The 17463-nt window shown below is 39.9% G+C and overlaps 1 protein-coding gene and 1 pseudogene across 1 annotated transcript in view; one reads left to right on the top strand and one right to left on the bottom strand.

The window, feature by feature from the left end:
- LOC102860916 (tRNA-splicing endonuclease subunit Sen2-like) overlaps positions 1-17463 on the top strand; it is a 76318-nt gene that overhangs the window by 44854 nt on the left and 14001 nt on the right. The window lies entirely within an intron of this gene.
- Positions 1461-2009, bottom strand: LOC102856047 (annotated as a pseudogene).

Here is a 17463-nt window from a genome sequence, read left to right as displayed (position 1 = left end):
TGAGTCTTTAGGGTTTTCTAAGTATACTATTATGTCATCCGCTTAGAGAGATAATTTTACCTCCTCTTTGCTAATTTGGATACCTTTTATTCCCTTCTCTTGTCTTTTTTTTTTTTTTAAAAAAGAAGTTAAACCAATATTTATTTACTAGCATTGTTAAACGTACACAGATATTCAAGTGGCAAGTAATTTAATGCAAGCCCTTGCATGGCAGTCCAAATTTATTTAACTATGATGCTAAGTTATACAAAATTGCACCACTTTAATTAAGGCTTTTAGTTTACATTTGGCCACCTCATAGTAGTTGTAACATTAGGTTGGTCAATTTAAATACTGTGGCTCCCTGTTGGATAGACACACAATCTTTACACCCAAACATTACGCATACAAAGCAACAAGGCATTGTTAAATAAAACAGCGATACTGCAGCTTAGGCCTTGTGACCAATTACACATGATTAAAATTACTTCCCACATTCACATCCACAGTACTCTTCCACCATTTAACCTCTCAACCAAACCATTACAGATGTGAAACAGTCACTAACAGGCAAAAATACTAAACCTGTATATTTGCTATTGCAAATACACTTATGCATGAACAAGCAATGGATTCACAGTGAGAATCTATAGCTGCAGAAGCCTGAAAATGATTTACAAAAATTGTTAAATCGTTAAAAAATAGTTTGAAAATATACACTTCTTGTTGTAGACCCCCACTGTACACACAGCTATAAACATTGTTCCTTGTGTAAACAAAAAAGGAAACATAGAAGAGATTTGAAAAGTCTGGACATTTCCTTCCGAACAGATGTTAAAGGCAACATCTTTAATCTAAGACATTATACTGAAAGGACTATCATATTTTAAAGACAAGATCACTGTCTCCACAGGTTTTCCAAAAATTGAAAAAAACTATATAGCCGTGTTAATCAAAGTGCTGATTTTTTTTACAATACAATGATAATGACCTTGAATTCTTAAAAAAAAAAAATTACAATAAGCTACAATATCAAAGAAGCAAAGTTATCTGGAGAAGTATATATAGGAGCTCTTTGGACTTTCTTTTATTATGCTAAAATAGAGTGCTGCTTTTAGGATTTACATTATTGTATTCTCCAATACAAAGGATGGGGCATGTTAAAGTATACAGTACACCATTTTCATACATGTACAACATTGGTGGATGAAGAATGTCTCTTAAGCAGTAATACTGGATGTAGCCTCTGGTTTTACCAGATGCATCCTCTAGGACTATTACAGAAGTAAAAATCTCTCTTGTGATACTGGAAAGTGATCAGGATGTGCAAACTGATGTAGTAGCTTTCATCTGCCTCTTCAAGGGTACCACCACAGGAAAGTCCATTTAAGATGTAGGTTTAACAGAGTTGGAATGCTGGCACTGTTGAATTCGGCAACAGTTCTTCAGACCTGGCTCAGAGCTACAATGCATTCAGTATATTAAAGCAGCTGACATGATGACTTTTTACAAGCCTTCCCAGGCACAGGAGTTTTTTAGTTAATTTGTCGCACTAGGTCAACATTTACTTTTGACTTTGCAGAAGATTCTAAGAATGCACGGTTGTTCCACTGTCGTGCTAGATTTTTACCTGCTCCTTTCCTACAACTCTTTGATCTTCTTAGTCACCCTTATTACCAACCAGAATCATTGGAACATCATCAGTGTCCTTAACTCGAAGAATCTGTTCTCTCAAGTCTTGCAAATCATTAAAAGTGGACTGTGCCGTGATGGAATAAACTAATGCAAATCCTTGCCCATTTTTCATGTACAAATCCCTCATTGCTGTAAATTGTTCCGTTCCTGCCTTATCCAAGATTTCAAGCATACATTCTTGTGCATCTACTTCAGCTTGCTTTCTATAAGAATCTTCTATTGTAGGATCATATTTTTCAACAAAAATTCCTTGAACAAACTGTACGGTCAGTGCAGACTTTTCCTGAGTGCAGACTTTCTCCTGAGCCAGGAACGACTAACTTATATTCACGCATGGTGAAAATTTCTTATTAAAACCTCTTAACGCTCTCACCGGATCCCCGCAGCCAGTGTCTCTGCACGCCTCACGCTCGCTGCCAGTCTCTGCTCCCAGTGCCACGGTGGTCCAGCCTCTGCTGCCGCTCGGGCTGGTTACACCCCTTCTCTTGTCTTATTGCTATCGCTAAGACTTCCAAAACAATATTGAATAAGAGAGGTGCAACCCTCATTCCGTTGCAGAGTGGATTATATTTGGGGTTGGAGGTGGGGTTGGGGGAAGTGCGGGGGGGGATTGTGTACTGGTGAGGGAGTTTTTCTTTCGCTTTTCAAGGAGAAGAGCTAAGGAGGGGTGGCAGGCGGGGAGAAGGGTGCAACAGTGAATGAATGGAATTCCAAAATCTCTGATGTTCATTGGAATGAAAAATAAATAAATTAATTTAATAAATTTGAAAAAAAAAGAGGTGATAATGGACATCCTTGCCTAGTTCCTGTTCTTAAAGGGAATGCCTTTAACCTCTCTCCTTGAGAACAATGTTGGCTCTTGGTTTTTCATAAATACTTTTTACTATGCTGAAGAAATTCCCCTCTAATCCTATTTTGTTGAGTGTTTTAATCAGGAAAGGGTGTTCATTTTGTCAAAGGCCTTTTCTGCATCAATTGATAGGATCATGTGGTTCTTGTTCTTTGCTTTGTTAATGTGATGAATTACAGTAATTATTTTCCTTATGTTGAACCATCTTTGCATACCTCTTATGAACCCCACTTGGTCATGGTGAATTATTTCTTTGATGTATCAAGGGCCATCCCCTATCAGTGGGCTCAAGTGTATCAGAGATGGTGGGTACGGCACAGGAAAAAGTAGGGTTCAGACCTGTTGTTCATAGGGTCGCTATAGGTCATACTCAGCATGTTGTGATAGTAATGATAACAACTTAACCTCTGGGCCCAATATAACAAGAGAGAATAATCATATAACTGTCATAGCTTCAACTGACACCTAAATAGTAACAACTAAACCTCTGGGCCTAATGTAACAAGAGAGAATAATCATGTAACAGTCACAGCTATTTTTTAATAATATTTACCAAGTGTCTGGCATTTCATCACATGTTTTACATTCATTATCCCTTGGAATAATGCCATCTAACAGGAAGACTGCAATTTTGAGAGAGTAGATCATTTGCCTACTCCAGGACCAGTAACTTCCAGAGCTTGTGTTCTTGGAAACTTCTCAAGAAACTTTCTCTTAAAAACAGAAACTGCCTTCCCTGATTCCAACTATTTAATGTGAGAAATCTGACTACACTAGCTTTTCATCCAGCAGATAATTACTGAGGGCCTGCTATAGGCGGGTGCTGTTTAGGTGCTGGGAATACAAAGATCACAGGCATTGCTGGCAAGTTGGAACCAACTCATAGCTTGACCTTCCAGTGTGATTCCAGTGCTGTAAATCATACATTACCCATCTTTCTCCCAAGGAGCCACTGGTATATTTGAACTGTCAGAGAAGATTGGCCTTTGGGTCAGCAACACAGCTCCTACTAGAGGTCCCTCAAGGTGGACAAGATGAAACTCCTTCATGGAGTTTACGTCTCATAGAAGAGACAAATATGTCATGTTGTTTCAGGAATTGATAGATGTGATAAGTAGAATAAACCAGGATAAGAGGATAGAGGAAGTCCATATGTGGTACAGATAATTTAAGCTTGCCTGCTAACAGAAAGGTTGAAGGTTTTAATCTTCCCACGAGCACTTTGGAAAAAAGGCCTGGCAGTCTCTTTCCAAAAGTTAGGCACAACATGCTCTGTAGCTCACATAGGCCTCTTCCAGCACACATGAGGTTGCTGGAATCAGAGTCAACGTCATGGCAGATGCTTTTGGGAAAGACATTAGAGTCAGAAATAGACACTGAAAAGGATGACCTTTTAGTGCAGAAGTTAGTCCAGTGAAGAAATGAGTCACAGTAAAATGTAAGGAAGAATACGTTAATACATGATCAGCAAATACCAAGACCTGAGGTCAGAGCAGTTTGGCAGGCTTCAGAAATTGCATGAAGACAGGTGTGGCTAGGACTGAGAAGGCTCGGGAGCACGATGTGAGAGACAGAATCTTGAGAGCTTAGCAGGGCACAGGCGTGGAGGTTACCTTGGTGATGAGAGGTCTGGAGAAGATTTAGAGCAGAGGAATAACTTGTTGGACTAAAGGAGGCTGTGTTAGTCACCTGATGCTCCTATAACAGAAATGCCACAACTGAGTGGCTTAACCATTTGTACCCCACAGGATTTTTCAGACTCAAAACTTACTCAATATTAAGTTAGAACCCACTTATAGCTGACCCTCCAGCAGGTTTTCAGAACCTGTGAATTGTATAGGAGGCGACTCCCCATCACTCTCTCATGAAGCCATTGGTGGATATTAACCAAGGGAGGCGTTTGGACTTCCTGATCTGTCTTCCTTGTATGTACTGGTAGCTCTGTGTAGTTGCTGATCTTCATATCACTCAGAAGTTAGGAAATCAGAGGAACACCCTGTACTGTTATGACTTCATAAACAAAAATTAAAGTCTATTTCCCAATATATTTACATCCACATATATAAGAATTATGCACACTTAGGGTGGAGACACAATGATGGGACCAAAGATGGAAACACAGACTTGTTTCTCTGCAGTAGCAGCCTGGCTAGAGTTGATGGTAGCTGGGATCACGGTGGCAGCTGTGTGGTAGTGGTGGTGGTGTTGCTGTCACATTGACTCTCATACCTGAGATGGGTATTTCCATGGATCTGATTTTTTAAATAAGTGATGTATGTATTTAGTTTTTCTTCTTTGGTTCTCTGCCTGTTAAATAAGCTGTTCTACTTTTGAGAAGGATTGGAAGTCTCCTCCCATGTGATTAACTGCCTCTGAAAACCCGCCGGAAGGTCAGCTGTGGGTCAGTTCCAATTCTAGGGTACACAACAAGAACAATATAAGAATAGTCAGTTGGTGATAATCCTTTGCAGGTCTTGTCCAGTCTCATTATAGTGGTGAAATCTGTGTATAATTTTCCGTTTGACAGTGCTATGATGGTACATCAGGAAGTGATATGGAGTAATGCAAAGAGTACTCTTTGGGCTTATAGCCTTTGCTAGCTCTTACTGCCTGTGTAGCCTAAGACAAGCTATTTCATCTCCCCAAGCCTTCCTTTGTGTGCTGTCCATATAATACGGACAGCATATTTTAAAATGACTATAAAAAGGAAATGCTATGTGTGTAGAAGGCTTTTAACAGAGGTCTCTTTTCCTCTGCAGTCTTTTAAGGGATGAGAGATGAACAAACAGATGAAAGAATGAATGTAGAGGAATGAGTGGACAGGAGAGAGCAAAGAAGGCAGAGAAATAACTACTTATTTCATGACTCCCTAAAGGTCCTAAGGAACCTTGGTGGCATAGTGCATAAAATCGTGGGCCTTTAACTAGAAGGTTGATAGTTTGAATCCAGCCACTACCCCCTGGGAGAAAGACAAGTAGTCTTCTGTGTACCTTTACAGCCTCAGAAACTCACTGGGGGTTTGTTGCAAATCAGCAGTCAACTCAATATCAGTGGATTGAGTTTGCGTTTTAGAGGTCTTCATCCCAGGTAAAGTATATCTATCTCTAGTTATTTGTATAATTAATATGAGACCAGATTTTCAACTCAAGCATAAAGCAAGGTAACCCAGCAGCGACATTAAGAGTGTCTTCATATCATGGTCTGAATCAGGCACACCTTAGTCTATTTTGTTAAAAAAAAAAACAAACAGTGTCTTCACGTTTCCTGTTATGGTGGGAGTCTACAAACAATGCTAGCCTGAGATGAGGATTGGCTTCCTAAACTCCATTTCTCCAGGTATATTGCATTGTGCTTGTTGAGTTTTTAGACTATCACCTTCATTTGGAAGGCTTATGTCTTAGTCGCATTTATCCTAGGACTGACTGCCAGCCAGGGCAGTCCTTATTAACAGTCATTTCTCCCTGCAGAGATAAAGGGCCATTATGAAAGTCACACCTTTTAAAGGAAGCACCTGCTTTCAATCAGTCTTGTCAGTCATATTCCACTCCAGGAACAACAGTACTTGGAAAAGGTGTTGATTTCAAAGCAAGGGCACTTACCAAGCTGGGGAACCTTGACCACCTACTGTTGAAAGCCAGCCTAGCACCCAGGAGGGGAGCCACGCCCTTCACCTGGGTTGCTTTTCTTCCCTTGCTTCTTGTAATCTTCCTACTGCTAGTCCTCATTGTTAATTTTAGCCTCATATTATAATTGAAGAAAAGGTGAGAAAGCTACCTAATTGTCATCCATCTGTTCTTTTGTCATGCTGTCTTGGCTTACATGTTGCTGTAATGCTGGAAACTGCCACTGATAATCCAAAGACTAATATGGTCATAGTTTAGAATGAAAAGCATAGTGATTTTTTAAGGTTTGACTAATAAAAACACTTTCACTGGGTTTATTAGTCAATAAAAACCCTATGGGTGGATCATAGGAGAATATTAATCTGGTACAGATAAGCCTCCTGAGTTGGAAGATACTAAAAAATACACAGTGGATTCAAACAGAAAACCCATCATGAAGATGCCACTGGAGCTGGACTAGAATTGTTTTATCCTATTGTTTGTGTTATCACTATGACTCTAAAATAAATAATAGCGGATTTGTTATTGTTGCACAAGTAGATGGTCTGGATTCAAAGCTCAGAGTGCTCTGCACTATACCCAAAGATCTCAAAACCAATTCAGGATTTGTATTTTTGTCTCAATCATGCCATTTGGTAGAGTTAATTTAATTTGACACGAAACTAATCACTTATAAGCTCTACTCTAGTTTTTGTGTGTTCTTATTGTTGTAGTTGTGTGCTGCTGAGTCAGAACCAACTCATAGGTGACCCTCCATCTAGGTGTCAGAATCAGTAAATTCCACAGAAGGAAATTGTCCATCCTTTTCCCACAGAGCAGCTAGTAGATTTAGATTGGGTTCCTTTGGTATTACAGTACAACTTCTTACCAGAAGGCCACCAAATTAAACATCTCAGAAGTGGGATGCCAAGAGTCTTTAGAAGTTGGCAGTTACAGGAGTTGAAAGTGGTACTGTTATATACCCATCCCTGATAGAACTGATTCTGACACCTGGGTAGGCAGAAGTGCAGTTTCAAGTCCATTGGAATAAATGGGACATGTATTCCTTCCACCTTCTCCTTTGATGGTTTTGTTGTTGTTATTTTTTAATGCAAATCCTTTTTATTTGAGAACATAAGCTCATAAACTATTTCGCAAGTAGTTTTCAAATTTAATTCCTCTGGATCTTCAGAAGTTTGCTAAGACTATGGTGGTGAGGTCTCAGATTGGTGTAACAAAACTTCTATGTCCCATTTTTACCAAACAGCTAGTCTTGAATTTAGAGAGAGAGCTATGTCTCCTTGATGTGAACACTTGATAATTAGCAATTTTACAGATCAGGAAATTGAATCCTGACACTAAAATTCTTGCCTGAGAACACGTGGAGGCTTTCATACCCTGCCTAGTACTCAGTTTCTGTGCCCAGGACTCCTCTAAACAGATTTGAGGCTCACTATGGGGACTCCTCTAAACAGATTTGAGGCTCACTATGGGTACTCTCATATGTATGAAGTTCTGGGTCCACCCTGGTGCCACTATGGGAGAGGCTTCCCCACCTGGAGACTTCTCCCCATGTATCTCTCATTCTAAAGATTGAGATACTCTGCAGAGAAGACAGAATGGCATAAAATAAGATTAAGTTCCTGTTGAGAAACATTCCTGGAAATGGAGAAGATAAAATGATGAGGCATGAGCTGAAGAGCTAGACCTCCACTTACTGTAGCCTAAGTCAGTCTCAGCTTACAGACTCCCCTCCTTGATACAGATCCTCACAGAGTCCCTTTGGAGCACACCTTGAGCGAAAAACTTAGAACTATAGGGAGTATGATTTTAGCTCATCTTGAGGATGGAGTTTAGGTAAAAGTATGGGTGGGTCTACCCAAAGGCATAAGAAAGTCACTGCTTAGGAGACTAGTTTCTGTGAGGGGCTATAACCACATAATTCACTTATCTTTAAAGCTGACTAAAGGAAAAAAGGGGATTCTGATACAGCTTACCCTGGCCCAGTGCTCCACCACTTTGACCTTTACCTCAACCCAGGGTGCTATCATTTTGGCCCTTCATGCTCTTGTTTCATAGGCAGGTGGTATAGTGTACTACATTGTTGATAGTGGCAAAAGTGGTAGGCCCCAAGTCCTCCTTGCCAATAATATTCCACTGAGACCAGCTGGAATTTGGCCAATATTAAGGCACCACTTTTTTGAATAATTCCTTAAAAGCAGAGGTGCCACTTAAGCCTACCCTACCCCAGCTTTCAGTACCTTCATTTCTATGTGAGGACTGGTTGTTCTGAGTTTAATTTCTGGAAACGAAATATAGGACTTAATGCTTATGAATGTATCTAGATTTGTTCTCTCTTCATTAAAAGCATTCAGAATATAATCAACCCAGGGCCCAGTGCAGGCAGGGAAGAAAGTACTCTCTATGGCCCATCTTCATTACTGAACACCAGAAGTTGGCTACAACCTTAATATACCAAGATAGCACCTTCTAAATCTGTTTGTTCTGTCATCTGATTCAGATACACATTCTCATTGGGTGCTACAACTAGAGAATCTGGATGCTTTCCTGAAAGTCTTAAATACATCAGGTCATTAATTATTGATGAGACTGGTACTAACTGAAGTGGGCATTTGACAAAAGGGTGACCCTTCCATGAACTGAATGCTCATCAAGACATACTTCAATGTTTAAAAAAGCCAGATCTGGAAACCATGATGGCTGCAGTGGAGGAAACAGCGTAAGGAGCTGGAGGAGCAGCAAGCTGCATAAAAATGGGCCACCAGAGAGACTGATGCAGCACAACATGGACAGTATGAATTTGAGTCAGAACTTTTATTAAAATAATTCGTTTTGGAGCCACAGGAGCAGCGAGCTGCAGATCCTGGCAGAAGCTGCCAGCAAGCCCCTGTGCAACCCACCCACCAAGAATGAGCAGGTCAGTGGGAATTTGACTGAGTTTTCTTAAGCCCTGCTGGACCCAAGGCCCCACGGGTGCGGACCCCTGGGCGAGGGCTCCTGGGTGAGAGCTTTTGGACAATGACTGCTGAGTGAAAGCTGGTGGGTGGAAGATGGACAGTTATAATTTGATTTGGGACCCCACTCATGAACACACTCAGACAGCTAAAATCTCAGTGAGGTCCCCCACAAGTGGCTGACCTGCCCGTGGGGTCGCCCTGCCACCCATTTGGCTCCACTCCCGTGCCTACACGTCAAGTCACTCAACTTGCCTGTAATCCAGAGTACCTTGATCTGACTTAGCTACAGGAGGCTGCTCTCACAGGCTCTGAACTGAACTTTCCCTTGAGTCAGAAGTTCAAAGAGAAATACAGGCAGGGGTAGCTGCTCCACCAATTTCTAGAGCATTGTCTACAGATAAGAAACTATCAATGTCACGAAAGAAGCAGGCTATCTCACTCCCTACACAAGTGCAGAGTAAGATGTCGCCCCCAAAAGGTGACACACTATCAATGGATTTCCTGAAACCAGAAAGTCTAATGTGACTTTCTGACAAAGAATTTAAAAGAACTATGATTTAATATTTTTGGTGGGTGAAAGAAAAACTTTAAAAATTACAGGACACTGCAAGCAAAAATCAGGAGGAGCTTAAAAAAAAACCAATCCAGAATAATGCAGATAAAGCAAATGAGGCATTAGTGGCACAGGAAAAACAAGAAACCACGATCCAAAATATGAGTTCCAATGTTTCAGATGCTGTCAACATGATGGAAGGACATATAAGCAGAGAGATGGAACACAGAACCAGTGAAATAGAAGATAGAATAGTCACCCACGATCTGCTAGGGCAAAAAGGAAAGAAAAAGAAGAAATTCTAATAATAATGTGGGACACCATCAAGAGAAATAACATGTGCATCATCAGAATCCCAGAACAGGAAAAAAGCAAGTAAAGGCACTGAAAATGTTACAGAAGAATTACTAGAGGAAAACTTTCCAGGCATAAGGAAGAATGAGAGGATATAAAAGAAGCTGAGAGAACACCATATAGAATAGACACCAAAAGAAAAACACCAAGGCATAACATAATCACATTTGCCAGAATCAAAGATAAGGAGAGAATTCCGAAAGCAGCAAGGGAGAAACAGAAAGTAAAGTATAAGGGGGAGCAGATAAGATTAAGTGCCAGTTTCTAAGCAGAAACCATACAGGCAAGAAGACACAGGAAGGACATATATCAAACATAAAAGAGCACAACTGAGAGATCAAGATATTCCCAGAAAAACTGAACCTAAAGAACTTTGTATAAACAAGACGAGCATTGGAGGAAATACTGAGAGATGTCCTTCTTACAGAGGTGCCACAGAAAGCAGAATGGACCAAATTGACAACAACACCAAAAACTCAACAAAATTTTAGCAATAAAATCTTGCCTTGCAATAATCACACTGAATGTGAATGGTTTGGATGCTCCAGTGAAGAGAAAAAGAGTAGAGAGTGGGTAAAAAACCCAAAATCCATCAATATACTGTCTACAAGAAACACGCCTGAGAAATGAACGTAAAGACAAAAAAAAAAAAAGATGGGGAAAATACACCAAGCAAAATGCAACCAGAAAAAAGCAGGAGTAGCAATATTAATTTCTGATAAAATAAATGCCATTGCAAGAACCATCACAAGAGACAGGGAAGGTCACTACATAATGATTAAAGGGTCAGTAGAACAAGAGGACATACAGTAATAAATATGCACCAAATTAAAGACCTGCAAAATATATAAGACATTAATAAAACTGAAAAAGGAAATAAACAACACTACTATAGTAGTTGGAAGCTTTATTACACTCCTCTCAAGGAAAGATAGAACTACCAGGAAAAAACTCAGCAAAGATGCTTAAAAACTAAACCATGCAATAAACCAACTTGACTTCATAGATATTTATAGGCTAATGCACCAAAACAAAACACCCAAACCACAATATACTTTCATCTCCAGTGTACATGAAACATTCTCCAGAATAGACCACATTTTAGGTCACAATACAAGCATTAATAAATTCAAAAATATAAACTAATGCAAAGCATTTTCTCAGAGCACAATGCAAAAAAATTAGAAATTAATAACAAGAGGACAAAGGAAGAAAAAAGCCATACATTTGGAAACTGAACAATAGCTTGCTTGAACATAACTGGGTACTAGAAGAAATAAAAAATGAAATTATAGTTTCTTGAAACAAATGACAATGAAAACACCACTTACCAAAAACCTCTGGGAAACAGCCAAAGCAGTAATCAGTTCAATTTATAGCAATAAGCCAACATCAAAGGGCAGGGGGAAAATGACCATTGACTCTCTAACCCAACATCTCCAACAAATTGAAAAAGAAAAGCAAGATAACCTGACAAACTCTAAAAAAACTAAAATTAAAAAAATTGTTGTTATATGCTGTCGAGTCACCTGGGACTCATAGCAACCCTGTGTACAAGAGCCCTAAACGCTGCTCTATCCTGTGCCAACCTCACCGTCTCTGACACACTCATTCCCACCACCCCAGTCACAGAATCAATCCATCTCATCAAGGATCTTCCTCCTGCGCCTTCCCTCCACTCTCCCAAACATGATGTCCCTCTCCAAGGATCAGTCCCTCCTTGCAGCATGCCCAAAGTATGTCACACGGAGCTACAGAATCCTTGACTCCAAGGAGCATTCTGGCTTCACCCTCTTCAGAAATAAATGAAATAGAAAACAGAAAAACAATTAAAACCATCAGGAAAACCAGGAGTTGGTTCTCTGAAAAGGTTAATAAAATCAACAAACCACTAGGAAAACTAACAGAGGAAAAGACAAAAATAATCCGAATAAAAGATGAAACAGGCAATGCCACAACTGAACCAAATAGAATCCTAGCCAGTAGGATCCAACGATACATCGAAAAAATAATTCACCATGACAAAGGGGGATTCATAGTGATATGCAAGGATGGTTCAACATAAGAAAAACAATTTAATTCGTCCTATAAAAGCCAAGAACAAGAACCACATGATCCTATTAATTGATGCAGAAAAGGCTTTTGACAAAGTCCAACACCCTTTCCTGATTAAAACACTCAACAAAGTAGATTTAGAGGGGGATTTCTTCAACATAGTAAAGATGACAAATCTAAGAGCCAACATTGTTCTCAATGGAGAGAGATAAAAGGCATTCCCCTTGAGAATAGGAACTAGGGAAGGATACCCACTGTCTCCTCTCCTATTCAATATTGTATTGCAAATCTTAGCGATAACATTAAGGCAAGAGAAGGAAAGGAGAGGTATCCAGATTGACAAAGAGGAGGTAAAATTATCTCTATATGCAGATAATGTGATAGTATACTTACAAAGCCCTAAAGACTCAGAAAGAAAACTACTGGACATAATTGACTAATTCAGCAAAGTGGCAGGATATAAGATCAACATACAAAAGTCAATTGGATTTCTCTACAGTGACTAAGAGAATACAGAACTGGAACTAAGAAAAACAATACCCTTTGCAATAGCTAATCAGAAGATTAAATACTTGGGAGTAAATCTAACCCGAATCGCAAATGATCTTTTCAAGGAAAATTATAAAACATTACTAGAAACAAAAAGAGACCTGGAGAAATGGAAGAATATCTCTTGCTCATGCATAGGGAGACTCAATATTGTGAAAATGACAGTACTACCAAAGGTAATATAATCTCTAATTTCATTTGGACTAGAAAGAGGCCTCGAATAAGCAAGGCATTCCTTAAAAAGAGAAACAAGGTAGGAGGCATCTCACTCCCTGATTTCAAATCCTACTATACTGCCATGGTGATCAAAACAGTGTGGTACTGGTACAATGACACGCACATAGATCAATGGAATAGAATTGAGAATCCAGAAATCAGCCCATCTACCTATGGTCAACTGATTTTTTGACAAGGAGATGAAATCTGTTAATGGGGAAACAGCCTTTTTAACAAATGGTGCTGGCAAAATTGGAAAACTATTTGTAGAAAACTCATACAAGATCCGCACCTCACTCCATACAGAAAAACCAACTCAAAGTGGATCATGGACCGAGGACTAAAACCAAAGATCAAACTTAATTAAAGAAAAGCGTGGAAGAACTCTAAAAGCACAAACAGTCTCCCAAGTCATCCTGAAAAATCTGCATCAAGGAGAGAATAAAATAGATAAATGGGAGCTTCTGAGAATCAAATTTCTATGCACATCCAAAAACTCCAACAGGGTAAAAAGGGAAGCCACAGACTGGGCAAAGAAAAAAAAATTGTTACTGACTTGTCAGATTTATGTCTCGAATTTGTAAAATACTCGAGCACCACAACAAGATAAAGTAAATAACCCAGTGGAAGAATGGGCACAGTATATGAACAGACTCTTCACCAAAAAGACGTTCAGATGGCCAAGAAACTCATGAAGAAATGTTCAAAGTCCCTTGCTCTAAGATGAAAACAACTATGAAATATCATCTTACCCCAGTAAGAATTACAAAATTTAATAGACTAGCAAAAACCAAATGCTGGTGAGGTTGTGGAGAAACTGGAACTCTTATTCACTGCTTTGGGGAGTGTAAAATGGTGCAACCACTATGGAAGGCTGTATGGCGCTTTCTCAAAAAGTTGCAAATAGAAATACCATTTGACCCAGCATTTCCACTACTGGGACCATACTCTAAAGAAACCATAACCGCCACCCAAGCACACCCGTGTTTATTGCAGCTTTGTTCACAATAGCAAGGAGTTGGAAACAACCCAAGTGCCCATCAACTAATGAATGGATAGAGAAGCTCTGGTATATTCACACAATGGAATACTATGCTGCATTGAATATGAAGGAACTCCAACAATGACGAATGGAAATCCAGAGACTGTAAACTTCATTAAAATCAATTAAAAAAAAAATAAGGAACTCATGAAATATACAAAATGGGTGACTCAAGGACATTATGCTGAGTGAAATATCTCAGTCACAAAAGGGCAAATATTGCATAATGTCACTGTTGTAAAATGGGACTGACATCAGGGTTGAAGGGAGATTGAGAAAGACGGGATAAATAATCTATACTTCCATGAAACAGATGAGGAAGAGAACTGCTTAAAAGGGATTTATGATTAGGTATTATTGTCATGGCAGGAGTCCAGGATGAAAGCTTCATAGTGGAGTGGCCTTGGGGGAAGGAATTGCATAACAATGAAAGAATTTTACTTTTCAAAGAGAGGCGCAAATGAGGGTGGAAAAATGGGCAGGGAGAAAAGTGCAACAATGAATGAATGGAAATCCAAAGCCTGTAAACTTTCATTAAAATTTAAAAAACCAAACAAAACACCAAACCTGTCTAGCTCTGTATCTGTCCTATGTCATCAGATCATAGTCATTCTGTGTAATAGATTGGATCAATATCATATGCATACTGGCCATAGAAGTAAGAAGCTACCCTGAGGTCCTGAATCCACCAACTGCTCCATGGGACAAGGATGGACAATCTCCTGCCTCTGAATACCCACCGGAGGATCAGCTATCACACACAACTGTCTGAAGGGAGTTCTGGTGGTCTTATGGCAAGAAGCTGTGCTGCAGTCCCGAAGTTTTTAATTCTACCAGCTGCTCCCCAGGAAAAGGATAGGCAATCTCCTCCCATCAGTAACTGCCCATATGACCACGTCTCAGAATCTTAAGAAACTTGTCCAGGCTCCAATTTGAAAGCAGTAGAGGTTAAAAATGGATGCAGATCATTGGAATCCAGAGCAAGGAAAGACAGGTCCTGTGCATCAAATGGCAGAATGAGGGCACACTATTAGCCCAATTGTTTCATTGTTCGGTCTCTTGTTTGATAGAGAATGTCAGGAGGTTTGGCTTCTCTTTTTTTAGCTCCACAAGAAAGGATCACAAAGGCATTAATGTTAGAGTTGGCATTGGCTCTAGCTCTGGTATAAACTACTTGATTCGCCAGTAGAAGTGATGTGACACTTCCTGAGGAGCTGCTTCAATCTCTATAGCTTCTTCTAATTTTAATGGAGGAGCTTGTGTAGAGGTAATGGTGTAGGTTCCTCTAGAGTAGATGGTAGAAATTTCTCTAAAAATTACTGTGGCACTTCTTCTAGAGTTGGTAGTATAGATTCTTCTAGAATTTATGCTGGAACATCCTCTAGAGTTGACCATGGAGCTTCTGCTGTAATTAATGGTTAAGTTTCCTTTAGAGTTTTTTGCAGAGTTGATGGTGATGGTGTCCTGACTATAGTACCAATTGTCAACATTAGACAGATGGAGAAAGGATTGAAGTTGTCATTGATGTCACTTTGTTTGGATCATCAGTCAGCACTCACCCTTGGCACCAGCAGTCTGCAAATCAGGAGACACACTGGACAAGTCTGCTGTCAGGGACCTCTCCAGAATGCTGAGGAACAGTGATGTAAATTTGAAGACCAAGGTGTTCTTGAGTCAGGCTATGGCCTTCTCAGTTATCTGTTGTTTACCGGAGTGCTGGACGATGAATACAGATGACAGAAGATGAATTGAAGCCTTTGAGTTGTGCTGTTGAAGAGGAGTGCTGAATATCCCATGGACTGCCAAAATAGCAAACAGATTATGTCTTGAAAAAAACTGCAGCCAGAGTGCTCCTTGGAGACAGGGATGGTGAGACTTTGTCTTTTTTACTTTGGACAAGAGGCTAGGCAAAAGGCTCTTCCTTGGAAAGGGACATCATGAAAGATGGAGGGTCAGTGAAGGAGAGGAAGACTCCCAGAGAGATGTATTGACATCGTGACTTCAGCAGTAGGTTCTATCAGGTTGTATCAGAGATGAGAATGGCACAGGATAGGGCAAGGCTCAGGTCTGCTGTTTATAGTATATTTGTCATGATATTACCTAACAAAGTTAATGTGGATTGTGAAACTTCCCCTAAAGTTAATAATGGAGCTTCCTCTAGATATAACATTGGAACAACTAGAAATTCTTTTATAATGGATGGTGAAGTTCTTCAGAGTAGTCTTAGACGTTGTGAAAAGTACTTCTGTTGGATGGTGTCAAAAGGCAAGTAGGTGCCCAAGAAGGTGTAGACATGTAAGAGATATCATTGTCTTGGAAGGCAGGCACCAGAGTCTCCACTAATATCTCAAGTGGAAATAGTCTCTACTTCTGAGCTGAGGATTTTATATGTTGCATGAAATAATTTTCACCCTCTGATATGAGCACCCACCGAGAGCAAGAAGGATCTGAATATCCCAGGTAGGTCCTTGCACCTCCCCTTACGCTAGCTCCATCTTCTCCTTTGGTTTTTATCCTACGCTCTTCTTGGCTTATTTTTCTAGTCAAACTTAGCTATTTTGCTGTTGTTTTATTGTGATCAGAGTGGAACTTTATAAAGCATATCAGTTTTCAATACGTGCACATTTTATTCTATAACATTAATTACAATACTCAATGTTTGATCATTCAATATTGCTATTCACTCCTTATCTATTAATCTTCTACTCCTTTTCCACTCTGGCAACTGCACTAGAATGATCTGTGTGTAAACCTTTTTTTTCACTTTCTGTAGTAGTGATTATAGAAATTAAAACCTTATGGAGCTATTCTGTAGCATTGCTTTGAGAAGGAACTGAATATTTTTCACATTTGTACACATTCTACACTTAATTCATAAGAGTGTGTGTGTGTGTGTGTGTGTGTGTGTGTGTGTAACTCCTGAGAATTGGGGACATTTTCCTATATATAATTGTTGTACTGTAGAGTCAGAACTGACCTACAGCTGACCATCTGGTGGGTTTTCAGGGCAGTTAATTGCATGGGAGGAAATTGCCCATCCTCCCATGGAACAGCTGGGGGGTTAGAACTCTGTGTCTGCAGGATTGCAATGCAGCCTCTTGCCACTAGGCCACCAGTGCTCCCTTAAAATGTTTTTGTTGTTGTTGTGTGCCATCGAGTCATTTGTGAATCATAGCGACCCTATGTACAAGAGCCCTAAACGCCATTCTATCCTGTGCCAACCTCGCTGTCTCAAGCACATTAATTCCCACCAGTCCACTCACAGAATGGATCCATCTCCTTGAGGGTCTTCCTCTCCTGGGCCATCCCTCCACTCTCCCAAACTGAACCCTCTACCTTCAAGCTTAACCACTGACTCATCAGGGCAACTTATACAATACCTGTTCTTGATTGCCTTTGAGTGGAGCATGACTCATAGGGACCCTATGACCAAAAGGCCTGAAGCCTTTGTAAAACTATCAACATTTATCAGAGTTCATAGAGTTTTCACAGGCATGTTGTTTAGGAAGTGGATGCCACTCCTGCTTCCAAATATAATATCTAAGAAATCAAAAAATAATTCATTAACATCACTAAAATATGCAGTCAAC

Source organism: Elephantulus edwardii, unplaced genomic scaffold (assembly GCF_000299155.1).
Source record: "Elephantulus edwardii isolate Elephantulus edwardi_28Jun2011 unplaced genomic scaffold, EleEdw1.0 scaffold00443, whole genome shotgun sequence".
Taxonomy (NCBI): Eukaryota; Metazoa; Chordata; class Mammalia; order Macroscelidea; family Macroscelididae; genus Elephantulus; species Elephantulus edwardii.
Note: the sequence above shows the minus strand (reverse complement) of the source record. Positions and strands in the feature narration are given on the sequence as shown.